The sequence below is a fragment of the Pocillopora verrucosa genome, chromosome 6 (assembly GCF_036669915.1).
Source record: "Pocillopora verrucosa isolate sample1 chromosome 6, ASM3666991v2, whole genome shotgun sequence".
NCBI classification, from domain to species: domain Eukaryota; kingdom Metazoa; phylum Cnidaria; class Anthozoa; order Scleractinia; family Pocilloporidae; genus Pocillopora; species Pocillopora verrucosa.
The window spans coordinates 20,081,055-20,096,186 of record NC_089317.1 but is presented as its reverse complement, the minus strand read 5'-3'; the positions used below and the strand labels follow the sequence as shown (position 1 = coordinate 20,096,186).

The 15,132-nt window shown below is 36.0% G+C and overlaps 1 long non-coding RNA gene across 1 annotated transcript; it reads right to left on the bottom strand.

Annotated features, from left to right (window-relative positions):
• Positions 1-3,713: 3,713 nt before the first annotated feature.
• Positions 3,714-9,340, bottom strand: LOC131792438 (uncharacterized). Its single transcript, XR_009340850.2, has 4 exons — positions 9,115-9,340; positions 7,885-7,965; positions 7,207-7,288; positions 3,714-4,183 (listed from the first exon to the last, which is right to left on the bottom strand). It is a non-coding gene; the product is annotated as an uncharacterized lncRNA (long non-coding RNA).
• Between the last annotated feature and the right edge of the window lie 5,792 nt (positions 9,341-15,132).

The window sequence follows — 15,132 nt, the reverse complement described above, 5'->3', positions numbered from 1 at the left end:
CTCCGTGCCAATCTGTGACGTATCAGCCGATCACTGGCTGGGGTTGTTAATCCATATTCATTAGAAATTTTTAGAACTTTCAGCAAACCACGTTGCCTGCAGTGGGGTTAAGACGTGCCGTTTTTGGTGCTGAAGGTAAAGTTGCATTCTGGAAGGAACAAGAACATGCTTGAGCTGTAAAGAAGAGCAACTGAAAGCAGTCGTATGTTACAAGAACAAGAGGTGAGCATTTCTCGAAAATTTTTACCCAAATCTCACAAAGAAACTTGAAGGAGTCGTAATTTCAAACGAGTCGTGTCCATTGTTTAGTTTAAGCCGCACTTGAACTCGAAGGTCGATTGAGTGAGAGAGTCGACCTTTGTATTAGAAGAAATGTGATGACTGTCACGAGAATTTATTGCTGTGTGTTATACATATACAGATACATATTAGAGTGGGGATGTAAATGTGTAGCTGAACGCCTTTACGTCTTCACTTGGTGCTTTGTAAATCAAATCCCATCGCCATTAGCAGAACTTTAAAAAAATATAAAAATATTGCAACATTTATTTCAAAGCTCTCTAGATTGCATGTTGTCATTAGTTGTGTTTTCCTAGTTTTTGTGCAGATTTAAATCATAAAGCAGTCTCTAAACGTGTCCACGATTTATATTTCAGAACGAGGAGTGCCGTTAGAAGGATTGAAGGAAAAAGAATGTGGCACGAGAAGACGTGGAAATCACAGAATATTTAAGAGGATTCTTCAAGAAGGGTATAACAGAGATAAGAACTTCAAAATTTTTAACTAATCGTAGCAAAAGTGGTGGCCGTCTAAGTTCCTTTTTGGTAAGAATTCTACTCCTCGTCAAGTGTCTCATTTATATTCATATTCTGCTAGGAAATAATTGCGTGGTAAGTGATTAGTTTGCATCTGGCCACCACTTTTGGATAATTTTGCATTGGTGCAGATTGTTCTGCAGACCCTGAGCGATCGTATGATACATTCTGATTTCCCTTTCCATTTCAATCTGGTCTAGTTTACGGCAGAAAATAGAAAGATCTCTCTACAGTCCCATACTGGTCATACTGATCTAAAAAAAACCGTAGTCCCAAGCGTGATCAATTGTTTTCGCCGTTTTGTTTTTCCAGAACTGTATGCATATTAAAGAATGAGACTGGCTATGCGGAAATCTTGCCTAGAAAACCCCGTTACATCCCTAAAAGTAACCACTGGACATTTATGCATAAACTTGACCACAGAAAACTGAAACAAAAAAGTTGACTTCGTGGGACGGATCGGACTGATCGCTCATTGTTTGTCTACTTAACAGTCAGTATCACAATTGCATCTCAGTTGATGTCGCAAGTAGTTGATATTCGTTAAGGTGGCACTATACATGTAGAGCTCAGTCAAAAACTAAATAAGAATTTAAATTATGACATAAATGGAATGAATCCTACCTTTTCAACATGGACTCACATGGACTCTTCTCTAGAAAATGATTAACTAACAAAACTTACAACTCCAAGGACTGACTTTGGAAAGCTGGTTTGCCAATTTAGGAAAGAATACTTCTAATAGCAGTAGAAAAAATAATAACAATGAACAGCGCTTCTCAACTTTACCAGTAATTGCTTAGGGTTAGCTGGCCACTTTGGAAATTATATCTTTAAACTCAAATGCCTGGTTAGAATTGCTTCCAAAAACCTCTTAAGATAAAATTTGTCGTTACATAGACAGGTTCGAGATGTTTCCAGATAATTTCGATGCAATATAGACTGTCAATTGCAGAAGCGATTGATTGTTGAAAAAACTATCCCAAATTGGACGTGAAATAATGGCTTTCAGATTGAACGAAAAGCAGTGTTAAGAAGAATGATACAGATAATGAATGAACAAGACCTTCAGACTTAATTAGCACAGAAACAGAAATTATCGATTTTAGTCTCGCAAGAAAATTTATTTCATGAAATAAAGATGCCAATTTGTTTTCGCTAACTGTGGAATAATGCTGTCGAATTGAAAGGACAAAAATTCATACCTTCATGCTGATCTGTTTATTAATGAATTGCGCAGAAGAAAATTGCCAATACTTGGCCGTTATCCAAAAGCATTATCGTCTTTTCTCATTAAATTTTCGAACAAAATTACAACACATTTCAAGTATTGCTTTGTTTGCACAGGCGGTACCAAAATAAAACTTAAGTGCGGATTCTTTTTTTTTCTTGAAACAATGATAGAGATTAAATCTTGTGTTTTAAATTGTTTATTTAGTAATACTTTCTCATTAAATGACGACAAAGAGGGGAATTTAGAAAATTGTATAAATCTTTGCTCTTAGTTGTTGCAAATTCGTGAAAAAGCACGTTAACTTTGAAAAACATGCAAGCCTAAAATGCAAATTAATTATTCAAAACTTGAAAAGAATTGCATAGTTTTGTGATCTCCACTATGAATTATTTAAAGCATTGAATTCTCGCTGGTTTTTGAAAGTTAGTTTGAACTGGACGTAAGAGATATTTACTTGCTCTTTCAACCAGGCATTGGGTTTTAAAATGAAATGTAGTTAGATAACTATCAAAGTGGAAGATCTTTCATGCTATTAATCAATGCAACACAGGAATACAGACAAAAGATAAAGCAATTCACAAAATTCGTTGGTTTTCAACTTTGAACTTCTGAATTTACCGTGAAAATTTCACAATAAAAAAAGGGGGGGGGGGGAGTTTAATTGTAACAGCAGATCTGTTGGCATTTGCAGCAAACCCAAATTTCAAGGAAACTTTGCCCTTTTAATTGAGAGAGAATGCTTTGAAAATTCATTAAATTTTACTTCTCAAATAGATTCATCTTCAATACTTTTTAAAAGCCCATGCAGATTATCTTTTTATTCAAAACGACAACTTTTTCACTCGATTAAGAAAAGAACACGACTCAGAGTAAGCTTGTGTGGAAAACCGAAAAAAATCCTATCTGCTGTTACAATTGATGAAATTGGTTTTCTGTTCAAATTGGTCCAAGAATTCAATTTCAAAATCTTTCCTGTGTTACATTCGAAAACTAGCTGCTTTTAAGATCTTTCATTTTAACAAAGCATCATGGCAAGTCTCAAGCTGTTAGTGGATTGAGTACAAAAACAAACGAACAAACACTGAAGGAAAATTTAATTTCGACGATATTTCTGATCGAGTTTTCTAGATCTTGCCATGGTACTTTTATGTTTGAATTCTTACAATTCATCTCCTGCAAGAAATTGTAGTAGTTATAATTTGAAACAAATCCTAACTACCTCAGTTTAAATCACATTTTTATTTTGAAAGAAGAATTGACCTTGTGAATTTCAATTTTTTTGCACGAGATGCTGTAGAAATATATTTTGGTGGGAAACTTTATGCAAACCTTGTTAAAAATTCTTGCTGAAAAAGTTGCCAGGGGAAACGCTGTGCAAATTCATCCTAATTTTCCCGCCAAAAGTCTTAGTATATATACGAAAAATTTTTCTGGACACCTTTTTAAATTAATGAATTGAAAATAACTTAAGTAATTAATTATTGTTTAGGAGAATTTGAAACAAATAAAATGATTTATCATAACATATATTGTGTAGTTTACTGTGAAAGAAAATAAAAGACTTCAGAGGAACTGAGAACTTCATTTTATTGATCAAGTATTAATACAAAATTCTAGTACCTAAAATTTTTTCACTTGTACAAGAAAAAAAAAATTGGCGCATGCGTATTTTGGGCGCCGTATTTTTCCTAAGTTTTTTGGCGGGAAAATTAACCCATTTTAGCGGAAGTTACTTACAGAATCAATATTTTTAAAAATATGGCGCATGCGTATTTGTGAGCGCCGTATTTTTTCCAAGTCTTTTGGCGGGAAAATTTAATCCATTTGAACAGAGGTTACTCCCAGAATGAATAAAGAAAATTGAGCATGCGTACCCTAAAGTACAGTTTCTTTAGGCAAGAAAAATTGAATGTTTGAACAGTCCTCGACGTTGATTTTTTTTCCAGCGTCCAAAAAACACGAAACGACATTTGCTTAGGTTTTGCTTCACGTCATAGCGGCTCTAGAAGATGAGTCTTTTCTCGGACTCGTCGTATTCTTGGGAAAAATGCATTGCATCTGCTTTGCCCTTCTATATTAATCTTGTCTTTAGCTGGGATCATGCTCGAAGCATCGGAATTATTCACCACTCAGTCTGCAAGAAAAGGAGAATAAACGATACATTAACAAATGCTGTACAGTTTATCGTTGCTTTTAATAATGTGAGTCGTACGCTGAAAAGTTTTCAGATCACTTATTTAACATTGTTAGACGAATATAAATTAGAACTCAAACACTGAAGTGTCTATGGACTGTAAGTAAACGCAACATGTATTGAAGGATAGATTCAACACAATTTCTGAAAAATTTCGAGTACTTTTCTGTTCTTTTTGTTAAAATAAATCCGAAGTCACTGATGAGGTCAAGGTGAATATTTGCTCTTAGGTATTGAGCCATTGAATTGTGAATATTCTGAGTGCCATCGGCTATTCTCCTGGGATCTCTTCAAAATTCGACTAAGAATTATTGCATAAATCAAGTTTATAGACGTTCAAATGAACTTGTTACTATCAGTTAATGATTAAACAATAAACTCATGTTCATTTTTCTCACCGGACATGGCCAAAAAAGTCAAAGAGTACAATTAGTTTTGCAAGATTCTTTTTGCGCTGAGTAAAGATCTACAAAACCTGGTGTGGAAAATTAGAGTAGTTAAATAAAATAAAAATAAAAGTGGATTCCTGAACACATTTTCTACACAAGAATGAAAAGCTGCAAACTATGTCTGTGACTACGTGCATTTTTAAAATCATTCTCTGATAATTAAGTGGTAAAATGAGCTCGCCCAAAATACCTCATTAACGGCGTTTTGACGAGAACATTTCATTCTTTCCAAAAGCCCCTAAATCGAAATCAAGTGACCTTTGCTTTTGACAAATTCGTTCCTTGCAAACATTTATGAATTCACTGGTTTCGTTTTTTGTTTTGTTTTGTTTTTTTTCATGCAAGATAGATTTGCTTGGTTTTATACTACAGTTAGATAACGAGATATGATATAAAGTTCCTGAGATTTTGATACCTTAGGGTGGCAGGATAGTGTTTAATGTTTCTATGCTTGGTGAAGAAGCTCGACTATCATAACAAATTCGAGTCTAACAATTCGTGTCTAACAATTACACTTCTACCTGCACATCCCAACAGCTTTGGATCAGTACCAAACTGAACACATATCCTCGACTTCTCTAATGATACTTCTTCAAGATTTAGATCTTTACCCAATTATTTTTACCAACTAAGCACAGGAAAGTAGATTGAAAAGCCCGAAGCAACCTGATATAACTTCCGACCTTTCTTCTCCGTACAGAATTATGCACTGGATAGAACTAGCATCAAATTTCCCTGGAGCAATTTTTTTTCTCATTTCCATTTTAGCCACGAGAGTTTACTCAGCTACATGTTCATTACTGGATATCAAAACCCGCATCTAAAATTTAGAAATTGATTAAGCCAACATACTGGGAAGTATTCATTTTTGAAGCATACTCTCTAAATTTGTTGTTACAAATGGTATTCAAAATTTTTTTCTAAAGGTTCTTAAGTAGTTCTCAGTCAGTTCATGATAAATTAAAGAAGTTTTCCAAGAAAAAGATGTATTTTTTTCAGCATACCCTTTGTATCTAGTTTTAGCCTAAAGAGCAGAAATGCATGACGATTAGGCCTTGAGGTTGGTATTAGCTTAAGTAAAACTGTTCTCACTTTGTATACTATTTAATACAACGTCAGAAATCTATTAAGAGAATTCTAAAATAAGTATTTTGAGAAATATTGATTACTAGAGTATAATGAACTTCAGTTTAGATCTAAAAAAAAAAGTCACTCTCTAATCAGCTTCTAATGGTCTTCCCTCATTCAGTAAAAAAATTCAATATTCTTATTCAGAGATCTAAATAAGAATTCCAAAAAATAATTTAAAAAATATCATATCTTATAAGGATACTGCCTGATATTCTAATACCTTTGCTTCATTTACTAAGAAGCTTTGAATTACAAAATAATTACAGGAGTGATAAATTCATGATAAATCCAAAAAGAAATTCCAAGAGATCAAATTTGACTCAAGAACTTAATCAAATCTTTAACAGTTAGGCTACAAAGAGAAATCCTAATTGAAAAATATCAGACCATCGAACTGATCTAAGATCGAAAAATTATAGAAAACAATTGGAAAAACTAATACATTGATCACACTTAACTTGATCTTAGCCCCAAAAGCTAAAAGATTTTACTATGAAGCGCTGATGTACTGAATACGGTAAAAAATACAACTTTTTTTCTTTAAAAAGTTAGACAATCTTATAAAAAGAAATTTTAAAAATATAATTTTTTTTTAAGCACATCGAGTTTTTATTTGCTCTAACAAGGTATTAAATAGAGTAAAAAAAATTGTAAATTCGAAAAAAAAATTTGACCACTAAAAATCAACTTTTGAGCACATTCATTTTGGCTTTAGCCTCTAAGGCTGGGACATATTCAACAATTAAGCTTCCAGGTTTTTATTGAATTAGTAGACTGAGGTTGCAATCTGCTGGAAAAATTTTAAGACAATTACACTTTGTAGAAATGTAAATGGAACTATCCAAAAAGATATGTATTTTAAAATAACAAAATTAATGCATAGTAAAATATGCTTGCCTCAGTCTCAAGAAGTGAGACATTTAACAGTCAGGTTATTTTATTGCTTTTTATTGACGGTAACGTAAATAAACTCTTGGAAACAAAAATGGAAAGATATCAACGTTTGGATTATATTGAAATTTGAATGTTCCAGTCTCAAGATCTGAGACCTTTAACGATTAGATTGTAAGTTTTCATTGCTTTTTATTGACTGGCTAAAAGGTTGACGTAGTTAAATTGGTAGATCAAATGGACACAGTGAGTAACAACGACCAGCAATCTCTTTGACACAACCAACACAATAAAAGTGGCTGTAAGTTATTGAAAACTTCCTCAATCAGAGAAGATCTAAGTAACCAATCATTAACCAGAAACTAGATTTGAAAATGACTAGTTTTAAATCTTAAGATATTCTTTACATTCAGTTCTAAGCGTTCAAAAATGCAAACCACACCCACAGGCGCAGACAATAAATGTGTCAAAACAATCAACTCGCTGACTAACCTTGCCAGAAGTTATCTTGTTTTTCTTTCCCAGCTCGCTTGAATTTCCAGATCTCGTTATGTTCCCATCCTAAGCACGCCGCCTTTATAATCAGAGAAAAAAAAAAGAAATATCTTGTAAATACACGGAAACCTATGTCGAGGTAAAACATATTTTTTTTATGATAAAGATAAGACATGTCAGATGTCCAAACAGGTAAATGGAATTTAAGTCAACACATTTTTTACTTGTAGTTTCAATGTCCTGAACTGAACTAAGCCAACAGGATATTTTAATCCAATGACCAAGTGATCATTAAAAAAACGAAAAACGAGGATCAATCAAGAGATCGCTCCCTTATTATTAAGAGGGATGGTCATAACTCAACCAACTGTATTTCTCTGATATCGGTGTTTACCAGCGAGAGATACAGGGCACTAGAATGGCTCGATCAGTTTATCAGGGCTGCATGCACATCACTGCAAGTCGCATTTAGCCTTAAACCCCTTAGAGTGTTTGGCCTCTAATTTCTTCTTTCACAATCACCCTTGAATCAAAAGTTAAGGTGATGAGAATAAAGGAAATGATCACTAATTTAAAAGCTCCAGATTGTCAAATAAATTCTCCTTTTTGTTGCCATAGGAATTGCAAAGAAAAAAGTGTGGGGAACATGAATGCCAGTGTTAGAGTGCAACCAACCTTTTATGATGTTATCCTTTTCTCTTTCCTCTCTTTCATTTCTTAATTTCAGATTTTTATCCTTCTATTCTTGACGCTGTCCTGAAGAGTTAAAGAGAGGAACATTTTAAGAACAAAGGGTATAAGTTTAAGAAACTGTAGTGCAGCGTCGGTGGGAGAATATTACAGAGTAATTAAGTATTATCAACTGAGTTGAAAACGTAAATTAGCCACCGTGAAGCGTTTTAAAGCTAAACAACTATTTAGGGTGGCCAATTTACGTTATCAACTCTGCTCAGTTGATAATACCAAGTTACTACTTTAAGAATAAATGCACACCTATCTTTTATATAGGTAAGCACTTTGAGAATAAAAATGAAAGTTTGGAAAGAGAGAGAAGAACTTGATTGCAACTCGTTATCTAATATTATCAGCGTTTAAGGAATGAATGAACTGTTACATTCAACTGAGGGGAGGTAATAAGCTCCTGATAATCATAGATGGCGTAAGGAGCCAGGTCCTCCAAAAATCCAGTAAATCCAAAATTTACTATTTTCTACGGCAGTTTTCAAAGTGTCTCTGAAATCCATATCCAATATCGACTTAGCATTATTGCCGAGGTAAGAAATTCGGTCATTTTACCCGAAAATGTTTCTCGAATGATATATTTTGGTTGCCACTCCCAATAATGTCTAAAGGCTCCCGTGGTTCCCTTTGAGAGTATACCAAATTTAAAATCAAAATGGTCAAAATCTATGCCCCTTTTCAGACAATGACGGCTGAAAACCATATTCTTTGGGACGGTACGTTCCTATATAGCATATATGAGGGTGCCCCCCAGTCTTCCCTACCCCCTACCCTCTACCACTACCTCCTCCCCCTCCACCCTCCCCCTCCCTTATGAATTGTGCGTTTAAACAAATTCAACGTCAAAATACTATCAGCATGAATAGCTGTATTCAGTACAAGACTAAGAACAGAAAAGAAAAGAAAAGAGACAAATGAGTAGATATGCCATCAAAAAATTGAAAACGAAGTACGAATAGGGCGCTGATGCCTCGAAAGCCATGATGTTCGCCATGACCTGTGTCATGGCGGCTGCCAGAGAGCATATTTCTTACACATCAACGATAGTAATTTCCCCTTTCCATTTACCTTTGTAATACAATTAATTATGAAAAACATGCAACAACTAGTATTTGGATCAAGCAACGTATTTTCGTAAAAATATTTTTTATGAATGTTATTTACCTTGAGAAAATTGGTCACAGAATGACAACCATCAATCATAGACGTCGTATTTAAATTGCTGCCTCGAACAACTCGAGTTCGCAGTTTCGCAGGGACACACATTTGGCTTAACGAAAACAACGATATCCAAAGTGATAAGGTTTAAATAACGTGTTTCCTGGCCTCAGAGAAGCTGAAGTAGAAGATGAAATGTCTTGTACTTCGTAAGCTCTCTCCACGTGCAAGACTGATCACAGGTATGAATTTTAATTTAAAAAATTATTTGTAATTCAAATGAGTTGTCAGACTTTGAAAGGTAAACCAAAATTAACCGAGAAGCTCCTTGGTGACTTCTGCTCAACTATAAAACGACATAAGTTGCGTTTGCACAGTCTGACCAGACAAAGTTGGATGGGTACTCAAATGAACGCAAACTTAATTGCGATTGATTTTTTGTCTACCTCGCAATTTGAGTCAAAGGGCCGGGCTCGACTGCGCTTATATCTACAGCCGTTTGAAACGTCAAAGACGAAAGTATCGCAGTATTTTACCTTATTTACCCCAGTTTAAGGCACATGAACACTTTAAATGTTGATAGCTATCATTCGGACCTCCCTCTTGATTCAATCAAACTTATGAAAAAAGGTCACCTCACTCACTCTTTTCTCGCGTCGTTTTCAAGGCTTTTTATCCCTCAAACGACCGACGCTCGAAAAGTCAATTTTAGAAACTCTAATTTACATTACCAACTCAGTTGATGAAACCAAATTATCATGTAATACCTCTACCACTGCAGTAACTGTTTCGTTAAAAACTTACCCCCTTTTCACGATAGTCAGGAGGGGGAGGAGAGAGAAATTAGCCTCAGGGCTGGGCTGTTTCCACCTCTTATCCTCGACTAATGTGTGGGTCATTCAAAACAGCTACTTGGGTAAGCCCAGTAGTTTGTTATGGAGATTAATACTGGAATTAAAGCACGCATATTCGTTTTTGTCAATTCTTGACGCAGCGGTAAAGATGGTAAGTTGTCACGGTTCTCCTATTCTGAACGCCTTTCAATAAGTGCCCCACGTTTTCAAGCCGCCCTCATTAAGGAAAGATCCCCTAAGTGAACATACATTCTGTTGTCTAATTACTTAATCTTAAGGAGTTTTAGAAATATTAAAATATTCAGATCGCTATTGAAAGCTTTCTTATTGCGACACACGGGAACAGTTTTACCAGGCTACTTTACAAAGTGTTTGAATCCAAGTTTCAATTGCTGAGTTGAGTTCGAAAATAAGTCAATATCTAGATGAAAGTAGCTAATCGTTGAAACAATGTGATGTCTTTTGCAGTATCTTTTACTACCATTTATTTCTCATAAAATATTAGTTAATAACCAAATGTGTTGGAAAGGGAAACTTAACTTGAATATAAACCCTACACACCCTAAAATTAATTTTTATAATTCTCCACATTGTTCCCTCTACGTGTCCTATAAAATGACATGGAGAATTTGTTTAGCAACAGGAGCTTCTTAAATTGGTGATCATTTCCTTTATTCCCAAGACCTTTATGTTTTATTTAAGGTGATACTGTAAGGAGAAACTAGAAGCCAGTCACTCTCAGGCGCTTAAGTGTTAAACGACTTTCATCAACTGTTTTTCTGCAGAAGATGGTGTTAGTTCCAGCGGACTCAGTAGAATTGATAAAATTAAGCTAATTACTTTCCTAATTATCTAACTTTATTCGCTTCATTTTTCTTGTAAACAGTCTTATTAACGGTCTGTTATGATTCTGCTTATCAAACGTCTCACCAGCTGCCTAAATTGATGCTTTTCTCAATTATTTCATTTATATCTCTGAACAAATATTAAAAAAAATTTAAATAAAGCTATCAAGGTAGCGTGTGTACACTATTGAGTTCGCCAAGCCCACATAATACTTTTCCATATCAGCTACGCCCTGAAAAAGGAAACAGTTTTGTTCCTAAATCGCTTTCATCAAATCTCATTATCCCTGCCATTTTCCATTTTCAAATGATAAGACCCCCAAGGTGCTCTTTTCTAATTAGAGAAAACAAACGTTGTTTGCTGAGGTTTGCGAAAAATTACTCTAATACATCTCTTTGTGTGTTTAGTAACCAATGGGCCGTGCTCAAAATATAGGCTGAGAAATCAGACTTTGGGCAAGACTAAGTCGCCTCCTTAATCCTTCCATTTCTGGCTCTCCTAATCAAGAAGTCATTCCTTTAATGACCAAAAATATTACCTAATTCATATTCAAGTCACTCTCTCATTTCTAATTGTTGCTTACCACCGGAAAAGGGTGATGAAGCATGCATGCGTCAGGCCGCACATGCTTCCGTAGGCGGCAAGTGACACGATAATCTAGGAACAAACTTTCATGGTTAACCATAAGTTTCGCACCAACGCCCCAGATGTTCCGAGTCGGATGCTTTCAACAAATGACGCAAATGCATTATACGCCACCCACACTGATAGGTGTGGGCGATAACAAGGGGAAATTGAACCGTACGATCGAGAAGTTGCTAATATTTTAGCACTCAATCGGAAATAGGTTCAAGATCTGTCAATCTCATCCGCCCACGCCTAAATAAGCGCGTAATGATGTCAAAACCATCTAATTTTCCACGGGAAATTTACCATGAGTTAAGCGCCAACGTTTTAGCCAAACATCTAACCATGGTTATGGATGGTTTGTTAGCACTGAAAGTCTAAAACCAACCTCTGGAAGAGAGTAGACGGAATAGGTCGCTCCTGTTTATTAAGGAGAGTACGAGGTTCGCTTACGGGCTCATTAGCGTTATGCAAGAACTTTTCCAACGACCAACTTACAGCTAATGGTATGCAGGAGCTCGAGCGATATTAAAATCAAATAAACCACTTCTTTACCAAAACGTGACTGATTGACGTTAGATTATTATATACCGACAGCAAGGAAAAGGAAAAAGTTAAGGAAGGAGGTTCTAGTCTCTAGACACGGCATCGCGATATTGAGTGAGGGTTATTGATAGCTTACCACAGGAACCGAAAATTATAACTTCAATTCCATTCATGGAACCAATGCGCGTCCACTTACGGCAATACAAACGGTTGGACGTAGCACCGTTTAACTTCAGTGAAGTCTGTAAAGTACTTATTTTTAGAGACTGGTAATTCTCTATCGCCTGGGAGGGGAGGGGGGTGGGTTCGGAAGGTTTTGGGGGGATCACATGGGTTTTCAGTGGGAACAGACATCGCTAAAGAAGAGTATAAAGGTGGCGCTGTACAGAACTGCTAATGAAGGGGACCATAAGGGCCTATTTACACGGTACGACTTTGTCGCATGCGACAAGCTTACGACAGACTTACGACACGAATTGTTTCGTGTAAATCAAACCTACAACTCGCTTACGACTCTTAAGTCATGTCGTAGGCCTGTCGTAAGCTTGTCGCATGCGACAAAGTCGTGCCGTATAAATAGGCCTTAAGAATACTCCAGAGCCTTAGTGGGGCATGGAGGAGGGGAGGGGAGGGGAGGGGGGGAATATCAAGTAAATTTTATTCTGACACCCCCTACCACCTATCCCCTTCCCCCCTCGAATCAGATTGCAGCATTTGTCGTAGTTTGCTAGCGGGTTTACCCTAATTGCTGTTATTAGAGGGATGTGATTTCAGAGAGCTGAGCCTGGACTTTTGGGGAACGTAGTGTTGTTACACCAGAAACCAAAGGCATCACGATGCCCAATCAGAACAAAAGGAATTGTAAAAAAAACTGTGAGGACTCAAGGGCGCTAATTGTATGAGGCGCAGGATAACGAGAGCGTCCAAGTCCCAATTAACTTCAGTTTTACATCATCAAATGAGGTTTAAAACGGGGGGGGGGGGGGGGGGGGTTTCATATCTTGACCAATTACAGCGTGTTATGAGGAATAGCTGATGTAATCCACTGTAAACCTTCCTCTTATGGCTGAGGACGTGGTAGGGAAAGAAGACTGCGACAGTGAATCATGTTTTTCAAGTTTAATCAATTGCAATGCACTATCTGTATCTAATTTAACAACAAACATGTTATCGTTCAGTTTAAAGGGGGTAAGTTTCTAAAGCCTGTGGTGCTGCATCGGTGGGAGAGAATTTCAAGATGATTATGCTTTATCAACTAAGTTGATAAAGTAAATTGGCCACCGTAAAGAGATTCTACCGACTCAGCGTTAGTCCATCGCTCTACACTCGAAACGTCAGCTTTCGAAACTCTCAAAGGTGGCAATCTTTCAGTTTCCGTATTAGGACCGTGGGGATTGGAAACTACCTCACTGCTCAAATAATCTTTTACTTTAAAACTTCTACTAGGAAAGAAAAAAAAAGTGGAAAATGGGAGATACGTTTACCCCTGAAATTTTCAGTTTATTTGAGGATCAAATGTAAAAAAAATTCACGATGGACGAACCGAAGTATTTATTAAAAAAAAAAAAATTAAAACAAAATTAAATTTCATGACTTAAAAATATCTTATTCTTAAAAAAAAAAAAAACAAAAATCTAAAGTTTTAAAACTCAAATGCAAAACCATCGTTCTTTATTTACGTTGTGAAAAGGGCCTGGTTAAGAGCCGCTTTGTCTCTCTCTCAAACACATTCAACCTTGATCCCCAGGGACATCCCGCGCTAAATGGACTGAGTTAACGCACGAGTACATCTCGCGAGAACATAAACTTTCCACGCTCTGCGGTCTGAAAATGACACAGCTTTCAAACAAGGGATATTTCATGTTACTACTTTTAAAATCCTTGTTTCCGGTGACGAACGACCGGAAATGTAAAAACAAGTGGATATCAAATAGTCATATCATCCACTTGAGATCAAGATCACTGTCGGCTGACCCTAAAACACGATGCTAAAATAGATTGACGCACAAGAACTTGAAACTGCGCTGTTACGTGCGATCAAAGCTTCTGAAAAGTACGAGATTGACGGAATATACGTAAGGAGGCAGTTCAGTACGTGATCAGAGGAGGTTAACAGACCAATACAAGTCTTACTTTTAAATTCAATGCTTTATTGGGTTATGACAAAGCAGATCATTGTTCGCTAAAAGAACAAAAGATCTTTGTTTTACAGACCCTTGCACTGTCACATTAGTTTGCTAAAGGCCAAATTATAGAAAAAAATTATGAAAACTAATTCAAACGGCATCATGCCTAAAAGGTTTTGTTTCATAGACTTCAAAGTGAGAAAAAGTATATGGTATGGGAAACATTTCAACATCATGTCCACACAGATGCTACAATCTTCACTTAAATAGGTATAACAAGTGCATTTCATCGACAGCTACTAAAATGGTAGCACTCACTAAAGAGTCAATCACATTAGAAAGCTTCAGGCATCTTGCATGAAGTGTATCCCCCACAATTCTTGCCACACAACAAAATCATCGCTCATTTGACAATCACAGTTTAAAGATCAAACAGAATTCACAGTTGCTGGATCTTTTACTGTTTTTCAAACTGTGCCATATGAAATTAAAACTTTTTCCATAAGAACAAACATAATTTGCGTGTCAAACCTTTAAGGATTCAATAAAGTACTTTCACCTCACTGAACAACATTGCACATGACTATAGACTGTACTATATCATCGTGCTGCTTGCTCAAAGGTCAAACAAAAAGGTTTTACACCCGCCCATCCAGCATTTAGAACTAACACGCACAGAATGGTAAACAGAACATTTTTATCGGAAAGTAAAATTTAATAGCTTCCATTTGAATGATAACAGGCTCAGATTTCTGCTGAGGAATTAAAAGTGAGATCGATCTCAAACAGCTAATAGAAAAAGTATCCTCGGCTTTCACTTACGAGGTATCACACTAGATTTCATCAAAAATTACAGTCCCCCCTTTCACAGAATAACTAACAATACCAAATGAGAGTACGTTTACTTTCACTTTTAAAGACTTTGGCTTATGAAATGAACTTGTATTTTTTCCGAACCCTTACAAAGAAAAAACGCTCTTAACCATACCAAAAATGTCCATACTGAAATGTTTGACATAGAGGAA